We start from the raw sequence: 12406 nt of genomic DNA on the forward strand, positions 1-12406 counted from the left end.
TTATGGAGAAGATGGTGCCCTTGGCTGTAACTAGTGGTCATCATGTCCAGATAAGGAATCGCTTGAAGTCTTGAGGACCAGCTGTAATCTCGATTACAGTAACTGACATTTGTGTAATTATACCATCCTGTACTCATTAAAAGGATTTGTCTGTGTAGACTGAGGGCATCATTGAGAGTGAATGGGGCTACTAAAATATGAATTTTCTTAGCTGTCCTATAAAAGTCAAAATCTATTTCACCTTTTTCACACTCTTCAGGTAGACACCGATGACAAACTGACTCACAGAATAAAATTTTTGTGAGAAATAACAGTGTACAGTTAATGTCAATTAATAGACAACTAATGGGCAATGCTAGTTTTAGACATAAAAAGATTAGATTCAATTCCACAGAAGTTGTGGAAAGGCTGAACTATACAGTGATCTGCTCCTGCTACAGTTATTCTTAGACATTATGTGCAGGAGACTGAAAACAATTCAAATACTGCAGTGAAAGGTGTTAAAAAGTACTACCTGGGCAGGTAGTATATTTTTTTCTTCTGCCCTCTATATTTTATTTATTGTAGGTATTTTAGTTTTAATAGTATCTAGAAGAAAATTACTTTATCACATATGGTTTACAGCTGATTTTAAAATCCATTGTTCCATGAGTAGCAAAGCTAATGAAGCTAATGATTTTTTTTAGGTCTCTACTAAAGGTGAGAGCATGCAGTAGTCTTTCCTTCAGCAAACATTTTAATATTTTATCTTCTTCCTAGCAGCTTCTTTTCATGAAATATAGAAGAAAATATTTTTGAGAGACTCCTGCCAAAGCTGGATGAAAGTGTCTGACGGTCCAAAGATTATGCACATACATATGCATACAGACCACATGAGTAATTAAGCCTCTCAAGTGAACTTGCAAATATTTCATGGTATAGTAAGTATTGCAAAATAAATAATTTGCACCAGTCCTATAAAGTATGCATGGTATACCTGTATCTATGGATTGAAAGACTTGCAATGGGCTGTGTTGCTGTAGCCCCATATAGGAATTCCAGTGACATCATGTCAGCGTCCTGCAAAGCTCCATCTTCCTGAAATAGAGATAATAGGATAATGACATGTTTGAAATGATCAGCTGTCAATATATCCCTTTGACCTATAGTTATAAGAATACAGAACAGGAAGTGCAAGGCAGTACAGGAGATAAGGAAATACAAGGCAGGAGGGCAGTGAATGGTAGATGACACTTCACATGAAATATTGATGTGAATGATGCTGAAAACCAAGTTTTACTTGGAGAGGTATTTTGAATATTTAAAAGCATCACAGAACTAACTTTTAAACAATAGTTCACATTTCTAGAAGACTAGATATCTTTCTTAAAATGTTCCTACAACAGTAAGTCTTGGATTTGTTAAGAAAAAAATATGGATAGAAAATGTTGGAGTCCAAAAATCATAGATGTTAGATGAGAATGTGGAAGAGAAGAAATAAAATGCAGAGGTGAAGAACAAGGTGGGGCTGGGAAATAGGAAGCTAAGAAACCAGGAAACTGAAGTATGTTATTTTTTGTAGAAATTAGTTTGTTGTGTGACATTACTATGGCCTTTCTCACAAAATGAATCAGTCTTTGTAGAGAGAGAAAAATAGAGTGGATCAGACAGCTGCATTCTAAAGACATGGTAAGAAAAGCTTGTATAAAAATCACAGCATTGCTCTGAGAAGAGCTGCTAACTTAGAAGGATCTTTGACCTGTAAGGGGAGAGTGTGCTGGGAAGAAGTGCTGTATGATGCTGGAAGAAATGCACTTGAAAAGAACTCTTCAACAGCCTGCTCTCTCCTTCCCTCTCTTTCTCTTTCTCTTCCTTCCCAAGCTGGAAGAAAGCAGTTCCTGTAGGTTTTTTAGTTTTTAGTGGAGGTTGAATTAGGGATCAGGTAGCTAAAACAGCCATACGCATTCCATAAATAAAAACATAGGAACTTTGTACTCCTTGCTTGTCGTCTGGGAGATTAATGGCAGTGAGAGTTTTAACCTTATTCTCATACATTTTGTTGCATTACCCTTTCTCCCACATCACTGTTCCTTAAGAGCTTTGGATTTTCCCAAAGTTGTTTGAAGCTTTGAAGCAGTTTTCTTTTCCTCTAGATCAAAGGAGAGGAATATATTTAAATTTTAGTATCTTCAACTCCATAAAAAATACATGGTATTTGCAAGGGATATTTATCAATGGAATGATAGTTTTGAGACATACCTATGTGGTCCCACTCTCTTCAGGACCTCTTACTGGATTAAATATTGTCAGGAAGCAGATCATTCAAAGGGGATCAGGGACCAGGGAACCAACAATTTGAGGAAGTGTTTAAGGATGTCATCTAGGGTAAAGGAAAGCTTTCAAAAGAGTACTGAATAGAAATGAAAGAGCTTTACCAGCCTATGATTCGTGCTCCAGTGAAAGCTTCTCTTGCTTTAAGACAGTGGTTCAAAGAGGTTCCATTCCCCTACTCCCTGATGGTATCACAGATTTGATCTTTCTACAGTTTTTACTCTATGTATTTAGTTTACATATATCCTTAGTGCGGTAAGATTGCCACAGTAAACTTGCATTTACCTATTTATCTTCCACTGCCTATAGCTTTTTTCAGTATCTATATCACTTTTTGGTACCTACTGGCTTGTATACCAACTTGAAATTAATAAATGCTCCATTTACTTCAGTTCTTTCATCATGACTGTAGTAGATTTTCTTCTTTGCTTTTCCTTTTCTTAGTTAACTGAAAGCTTTAAATAGCCTGCAGTTCATTACCAGTTATTGTCAGAAATAAGCCTACTTTCCAAATTCCTTTTTACTACCATTCATTGCTTAAGATTCAGAACCGAATCTCCATTTCAACATTTGCACAGCCTTTAACTGCACTTCTCTTTTTCACTCAAGATTTTTTTAGGATGTTTTAGGATTTTTTTTAGGATGAGTGTGTCTCACACAAAGAACCTGGAAGTGCTTCCTATTTCCTGGATATATGTCTCAGCCATCTCTCGGCTTGGTGCCATGAGACCTTGTCATGCAACGGAGCCCCCATTCCTCAAGTCTTAGTTCATAACGGCAGAAAACCTGAATATGTAAGCCAAAAGTGAGCTGTGAGGTGCTCTATCTAAGTACCTGAATGATGAACCTGGCCCACAGTCTGGAAATTATTTCTGTAGTTAAGGAATTTTTTTTTTTTTTTAATGTAGCCCCATACAATAGAAAATGATAATTATCTTTTGGATCCTCTAAAAAATGATACTGTCTTCCTAAAAGGATGCTTAAATTCACTAGGTAGACTAGTTACTTAATTATGTTTTCCCTTTAAGATAAAAATTTACAAATAAACATGTTTGCTTATTCTTGAATAGTCTCCTGAAAGATGGGTGCTGCAGTTAGGATTGTATTCTTGAATATCTACCTATCTGAATCTGTAAGTCTGCTTCACAGCAAACATGAAACAAAATATGTATTTCATTCATTCCTCTTTCCATATCACCATGATTTCTTGGGAAGAACTTCACCTGAGGCAATTTACGAGTTAAGGCAAGCTAACATAAATGAGAGAAAATAGGACATGGGTGATTAATACTTACATTTTTAGTAATGCTTGCAAAATTCAGTCTTTTTTTTTTGATTCACACTTCTTATATAAGGTTAATGAAGCTGCAGTAACATGGAAAAAATGACTGTAATGAGCTGTAAGCCAGATGGGAGGACCATAGTCATACTGGTCTCTTTAGAGTCAAAGGAACAGTTAAAGAGTCAAAGATCCTTTCAGGCAATTCACTCTAAGATCTTTAACGACCACTTGAGATGCTTATCTCTAACCTACATAAACTAGTACCAGGTTTTTGCTATTTAATCTTAGTTAAGCTAAATCCAAGCCTAAGCTTGCCTCCTAGCAGTGGTGTTGACGTGAAGAGTGGGTCTACAGTCTGCCTACTCATTTGAATATTTTCAAAGACAGGATATCTAAAACATGCACACCGTCAAGGTTGGCAGACATGAGAAAAGACCTGGAGGAAACCTGTGCTCTTATGCAGTAGACGGACAGTATGCTTCATCAAGTAGCATTAGACATCAGCACCTAGGCAACTGAATTAAGATAATACGTGGTGAGACACCTGGTATGCCTGTAGTTTATATGTAAACTCCTAAATTGAGATGTTTTATGAATATCTCAAAATATGCTCTATATGCTTATTTAGGCTTCTGCCTTCACAAGGGCCATTTTTATATTGACAGGAATGTGTATTTTTTGTCACCTCAAAGATTGTTTTGGTCTTTTTAACAATAGGAACCTAGAGATTCCTCTTTAAAAGAAAAATTTAATGAAATGTTTTAATGAAAAGATTCAGATATGGCTAAGTAATTAAGCACCTATCCTGCCATTATTTTTACACAGGTCACTGTAATTCTTGGATACATTACCTATTTTATAGCATTTGATTGATGCATTTTTTTTTCTGATTTTATGCTTCAGAGAAGACTGCAGGGAACAGCTACTGTTTCTGAATATCTAATAACTATCTTTACTACTTATTCATCAGTCAAGTACCTTGTAGAGTTTGATACAGATCTTTGTGAATCATTCTTATTTGTCCTATATGCTTACTTATTTTAGGAGAAGACTGATTATATATCAGCATTTGAACTCTTTTTGTATTGATTTTTGATGATATATAATTTTGCTGGAATCTGATTCTTTTTCATAGGAATGAAGTTCACATTTTAAAGCATTCTATTCTGTTACAAGGATTTTCAAACTGATGTTATTTTGTGGCCGTAATGTCTATTACACATGACAGTTCATAGCGTAGACTTTATTGTAATTAATCAGGATAACACTGTCTCTTCTAAAACAACTAAAATTTCTAGAAAGAAGTGAGTCAAATGGTTTCATTGCCATCTGTACAGAATATTAAACAAGTTATTCTGCATTCTTCCTGGTATACTGCAATGATAGTTAAAATTCTGTATGCCTCTTTGTGAATAGGATTGTTGCTGTCTGTGATGTTAAAAGCTTGATAGATGATGTGGGTTATATTAGTTGATATGTTGCAGATGGTTACCCATAATCCCCAAACATCAGGGTAATCTGTGTTGACAGAATCTCCAGTGTAGACACTACTGCCTGTTCAAACTTCTCATTCATTCCCATATAATACACTACCTTTCAACAATAATTGTAAGCCTTTTGTACATGTATGAATATACACAGTATTTATAGGCACTCAAGTAGCAAGAGTGATTTGTTTCAATCACACAGGAGGAACGGTTCAGCTCAGTAATGGTGAGAATTCTTATCCTTGTAATAAAGTGTTAGGCTAAATCATAACTCAAAACAAAACTCAAAAGTCTCAGCTCTTTGTCATTAGACAGGTAATGCTATCAGAAATCACTTAACAAACTTTATCACATCCTGACCTTTTCTCTTTTGAGAGTAAACACTTCTACTAAAAATGGAAAACAGCTAAAGTGCAAATAAAGGTCCTACTTCACAGCTGCATGAGGATAAAAAGTAATTGGACAGGCTGTTGTTCAGGGTGCCAACACTCAAACTCAGTTTCACCGTTCCATAAATAACTTCCCTTTCCATTGTAAGCATTCAAAGTGTTTATAACTCTACAAACAATTTTTGAGCAGTGTCACTGTTTTCCTTCACTTCCTTAAATACAGGATTATTTCTGAGGTATAAAATGTCTATGGTAATATTTCTATTTACATGGTTAATGATATATACATTATATTTCAATACAGTGCAGCACCTTTTTAAAAAATAATGAGTACATTTAGACCACAGAATACTAAAATCTGAAATTTCTCCCTTGTGGGAATGTATGATATTTTAACAATACTTTAATTCAAAACAAGACTAAAAGCTAAAGTTCCAGTAATATTCTATGATATGGGAGTTCAAAAGACATTTTAAGAAAATTCTAAAACAACTTCGAGCATAATACTGAATTTTATTCTATTTTTGCAGTCAATGGTATATGTTTATATACTTCAGAAGATTTCAGTGAAAACTACCAACAACCTCCAACTGGCACATATCAGTTCCCCTAGGTAACTTTCCCTAGCTTAAAGGGGCAGTACTTGAGAGGACTGGTGGGTTGAAGTTACTTTAGCTGCCTTTCAGGTAAAAAGTAGGAAAAAAAATTAATTTCTGAGTAAGTAGTGCAGCCTTAGGGACCTTCGGAATCATAGCTGTGTGTGCAGCTTGGCAGGAACTCAGATAGGAGCTCATGCCTAGGCAAAAAATGCATAAAGACTTGTTTTCTCAATAAATTTTCAGTATTTTGGCACTGACCAGTCCAAACAAATCACTGACCTTCTCTTTTGTTCAGGAGTATTATTTATAAATGAATGGATGTTTTCTGTGAGATTCTACATTTCAGATGAAAAGATTAATAAAGCAAACCTATATAAACTAATTGATATTAGAATAGCCTTGTCTATTTTCATTCTATTTCATTATTCACAGATGTCAGCTTATTAAGATAATCAAGAGAAGAGATCTTTGAATAGTTCATCAAATAAAATTACTGCATAGGCTTCTTTCCAGCCTTACTGTATAAAGTGGAATTCATACGCAGCCCTGTCAAACCCAGGAAAAGATAAAACTTTGTAGTAGAAGAGCAGACACTTGTCTTGTTCAGAGATAATGTTTTAAGAAGGAGAGAGATACCATTTTCAACTTATTTTTATTATGAAATAAATAGTTCTGGTTACCATGATACTGCATGAAAATGTGCATCATGGATCACATATCACAGTCATGGCAATATTTTAAGTAGGTTCTCCTTGAGTTTGTCCAGAAGTGTCAATAATTCTTTTTAGCAAAGAATTTTATAAATTATGATAGTGGAATTGTTGAATTAACTGACAAAATATTCCTGAGAGTTCAAAGCATGTTCTTCTTCTTCATGTATGCATTAGTCTTCTTTTTATTGTAGTTTATCTGCACTGCACACTCCTATTTTCTAGACAGTACTATGTTTGCTAGGCACCCACACTGGCACAGTTAATTATAATATCCCTGAGACCAAAAATTCCTGAAAATAAAAAAGGTAACTTTAAGCATCACCTTGCTGAGGTCACCACCCAAAAAAGCAATACAAAAAACACAGTCATTTATTTGTTGGAAGGGTTTGCCAAAGTTGAAATCAGTATTATTTTACTAATAAATTTGTGCTAGTTGAAAACAGTGGCACTTTGTAAAAGGACAAACAGAATAAAAATTAAGACAAAAGTCTTAGCACAAATTATGTTATTAGATTTTTCTTCTCTGAGTATGGGGATTAAATATATATAGAGCAGGCAAGTTCACTGAAACTAGACATGACTGACAGAGAAAGAGTCAGAGAAAGGAGATAAACATTGACAAACTTAAACCTGATGTGACAAGTGGGTGGTAACAGCTTTCCTTCCCTTTCCCCTAAATTTGATTCATGAAGTTAGGGAATGCTTTTAGTTTTACCAGGTCTATTATTAGCCCTCTTACCCTCCCACTTTGCCTCAGAGTCCACTTTCATAGTGCTGTATCACAGCTTTTCCCTGTGGGGTCAGGGTATCCAAGAAAACCATGGAGCTGCACAGGCAACAAGGAACATTGTAGAAAATGAAGATGGTGCAGTCAAAGAGCCCACAGGGAGGTTAAACTCCTCCTAGTTTTACACTCGTGCCATCCTTGGCAGTAGTGCCATCCATCGGAAGTAGTAGTGTTTGCTGTTCAGTAGATTATGAAGGAATGGGCTGCAGTTCCTAGCATGTATGGCATGAGGGCATCTCCCTCTGCATCTGAAGAAACCCTACTCTGCATTCTTCGATGGGTAGAGAGCTGATAAGCAGCTTCAAAGGATCTTAGAGAAGGTGGGTTACGTTTATTTTAAGCCACTGAGGAGAAAAAGATTTAAAATTTATTTGAATTGTCACACAGTACATTGGTCAGTAATCCCAGCTGTTGCCACCAGTAAAGGAAGAAAGACTTGGAAATGCAAGGTGTTTCAGTGATTCAGCAGCAAATCCTACCGTTTCATAAAATTAAGCAAATATTGGCTTTGCAATTGCACAGGCCCAGAACAACAACTGGGAACTAGTGTTATAATATTACTTGCATAAAATCGAAATCTACTCTTTCACAGAAAAACTCAAGCACCAAATTGAAGGGTTTGAAGTCTATTTAGGAATAGTTTACAGGTCTCCCATGAAATGGAAATTACATATTGACCCAGAGCATATACAGATAAGCTATGATACATACAAAATCCAGCTGACAGTGAGCAATGCCTTTGGGACATTAATTCTGGTATTTAATGGATTTAAGTAGCTAGACATTTATGACAAGAACATTAAACCACTCAGTATTCATTTGTTTGTACCTCTGGAAAGGGGATGAAACTGTTTATATCTCAAAAGTCTTACCTTCCACTGACATTCACGTATCAATACTGTATAAACAGAACTAGAATCTGGCTTTCCACTTTCCTCCTCTTGCCGTTCTTTGGTTGGAGATAATATTAGTAAATGTGCAGTAAATATGCAGTAAATTATTACAGCAAGAGAAGAGATGGAAACTGAACTTTTAGGGAATCACTGAAAGCAGCAGAGGTCTCCTTATGGAAGTCATAAGAGTAGTAATGCTAACGGTAAAGTTGTCTCTTGTTTGTGCTATACGGTCAACATGAGACATGAACTAAAGCAGCATAAGGAGGCAGTAATGGAGGGAGGTTCCTGTCATTTAAGGAGAAGGAAGTAAGTGGCCAGGACAATCCCCTCTTTATCCAATGCAGGCTTCCACATCTGATTGATAGTGGAATAGACTTTCTTATCTTGTTCCCCTGCTTCAGCACAGAAGCTTACCATTCACTGAACCTACAGGTACAGATCCTGATCCAGGACTATATACACTCTTGCAGACATACAACCTCTTTTTAGCTGCTGTAATAAGCATGGCCAAGGCCCTAATGCTCAAATTTAGCCATAGTAGCTCTCTCTTAAAAAAAGACCAAAAAAAGCCTATAAATTTGCCATAGAAGATGCATTCTATTGCTTGCATGCAGTTCTTCTACTTTGACCTTAAGCTAACAGATTTTAGAAGGAACAGAAGAATTTAATTTCCTTCAAATGCTTAAAAATAATAATAATAATAATAATAATAATAATAGAATTTTCTGGTGCTTGCTTCCAACAGTTGTTGCTATTAATAGTTATGGCAATGTAACAACGAATCATTAGGCAGAAATTAATCTGCTATATATTAATATATGGACGTTAGAGTCTTTGCTATAAAATGTTTCCTGAGAAACAATGAAGGAAATGTCTCATATCTGAGAATCTAAAATAGTTAAGTGATCCCAAGAATAATACATAGATTTAAATTTCAAAATCTGTATTTTCTGTTTTTTCTGGATTACTTTAGAGAAATAGAGTAATTCATTTTTATAAATATGTCCTCATCCATGGGGGTATTTATACATTGCCCAGAAGAGCTTTTGTATTTGTGGAGCCAGTCAATGCCTATTGATATTGATATTCAGAGACCTGAGATGGACAAGTTTAATGCAACTTATTATTCAAACCTCTGTAGAGTCTGTCAAGGGCAGTTGTCTCTTCAATTTTTCTTTTCAAGCACATCCATATAGCAACAATTAGTATAATAAACAATGGCTAGAAGGACAAAAATGTCCCTAATATGCTCAGATAGTCAGGTAGATCAGTTGCGTGCAATTAAATGTTTGTTTTAACAGCACAGTTGTTTTAACACTTTAAAAATTCATTTCATCTCTCTTATACCAATGAATGTGCTATACTATCTATCCCCACTTGTTATGTCACAGGGATACATTAGTTTTTCAGAAATAACACAAAGAATGTTACAAACTGAAAAAAACTCCCCCTATAACTTCTACAGAAGCCCCAGTGTGAAAGTAATGCTATTACAACACATGAAACATTAAAGGGGGTTGACTGGGAGATGAAAAATAAGTATTGTAGATAGTAACTGAAGACTGGATCACACAAATATACTTCTACACCATCTCATATAATAACACTTCTACCTGCTCCTCTTGCAATGCAAGCCAGAAGCACTGGCTCTGTCCAACATGACAGAAATCCTTACATTTTTCAAAGAGTTAAATTATTTTGTCAGGTCATCAGCTACACTATGAGTTCCTAATGATCCACCAAAGAATTAATGCAGATGTAAATGAGGCAGAAGTGGAACAAAGAACCAGAAAAATTTATGTTACACTGTGACGGTGTGCTCCTTTCCTCCCCACTGATGTGCTCTCTCCCCCTCAACCTGACCTCCCTGTAAACAGCACGTATGTAGGGGCTAGTTGAGCATGCACCAACTAAGGCCCGTCTAGTATGCAAATATGACTGTGAGTCAATCATCTCCCCCCCATAAACAGGGGGCAGCCCAGAGCCCCTTGAGCTCTCCTGCACGGCAGCGGGCTGCACCACAGAACCTCCCCTTGAGCAGGGACACCTCTCAAGGTTACTCCTCGAGGTCGAGAGATTCCTTACCCGCAACAGATCCTCAATAAGTGATTAATAGCATGCTGAACTTTTGCGAACTTCACGAAACTTTGCTGGGTTACATCTCTGACTAATTGTGCACATAATCCCTTAGACATAAACCATTGACCAAGTCTGAGACTAGGACTGGATCCAACCACACCTAGGCTCCTCTCTGAAGGAGTTTAGAAAGCAAGGAGGTCCAGTCTGAACCTCGTGACTCAACGGGAGGGTCTCCGTTGCACACGCATCTGACCCTGTTCTTCATGCAGTAAATAACTGAGTGAACCTTGCCAATTGAACCTCATTAAATCGTTCTTATTTATGACTGAACTTTGTTAAGTCACTGTCTTACTTCAATAAACGAGTGCTGCTTCCCTCATACAAGTGAAGTGCATCACTCCTTTCGCGACATACACCCATATAGGAATAGCACAATGGGAGGGATTAATGAAGTGAAGTGAACCTTCAATTACATCTCACTTGGTAACAACAACAAAACCATCTTTAGGGTGCATTGGTCTACACAAATGTTTTACAGAATTATGTCTCATACAATTATTAATCTTGGAGACATAAGGAAAAAGGATTGCCTCACAAATATATTTTGGCCATTTGTTATTTTTTCAGTCTAATATTGGAGTTAACATGATCCAGCAATCTCACTAGCAAAGCTAGCCCAGCACCAAAGCAGAGGAAATGAATTATTTTTCTGGTATCCCTACTGGTTACCACCTGCTAGTTTAAGCACCCTGGAAAATAAACGTTCCTGGTAACTATGAAAGCTGGTGGATTTGATTAAAAGATAAAGGATTCCATACAGAAGATAGAATATTTCAGGAAAAAAATGCAACCATTTGGAAGCTATTTCCTACAACTGGCTTCCTAAAGCTTCCTGATAGTAAGCTGGAATAAAAGGCAATAAATAAAACCACGCACTTTCTCCTTTTTGTCTTTTCAGTATTTAAGGAATTAGATTTCTTTGTCTTATGGCTTCCTAAATATCTGGTTTGTTTTGTCTTAATATGTTTTTTAACAACAGAAATACAATCAGAAATTAAAATCAGTGCAATTGCTACATGAGTCTGCTATATGCAAGCACTGTGTACTTTTTAAGTGTTTTCTGTACATTCTATCTCTTGGTGTGTAAATTATGTTAGTTTGTTGTAAGACAACTAAAGATGCTAATGGTAATAAAAGATACTAGATGAACCAATGAACAGGTTAGAATACTTGTTATTTCAAAATTGAAACTGATCACCAAATTACCTGAATTACAATTTTACCTGATGATTTTAATTTTCTCCTCCTTTTCTCCTCTTTTGCTGTCCTGTGCTCAGTTAGGATAGGAAGCGAAATGTTCCAAATATTTTAACAGAGTAATTCCTGTATTTTGACTAGACTCAAAGATGATAAATTGGAAAGTTTAGGCTTCTGTATCTATAAATTTTAATTTCAGGAAAGGCCATAAGAGTTTGAGGCAAACTGATTGAAATTTCTCCAGTTATTTCAGCAAACCGGGAATGGACTTTTTGGAATCCTAAACTGAAATTAATATTTTAACTTTCTCAGGTCTGTGAATCTTTAATTATTCTCATTATAAGCTGATATATTGACTACTCTTCCTATCTTTCTTCAGAATGAGAGCTTCCTTTATTTCATATAAGCAATAAGAGAAAATAAATTGATAACTGTACTTCATGCTTTGATGCATAAAAGAAGGATTCTAGCTGAACCATCAAGTTAGATCATCAATTTACTCAGTTGTTTTGCCTGCCAGGCTGACAGTGCTTTAGCGATTCACGGTTGAGAGGGTTCCTGATACACTCTCAAGAACTCATTCATTCTTAAAGTTTTTTTCCTCCAT

Source organism: Apteryx mantelli, chromosome Z (genome assembly GCF_036417845.1).
Source record: "Apteryx mantelli isolate bAptMan1 chromosome Z, bAptMan1.hap1, whole genome shotgun sequence".
NCBI lineage: Eukaryota > Metazoa > Chordata > Aves > Apterygiformes > Apterygidae > Apteryx > Apteryx mantelli.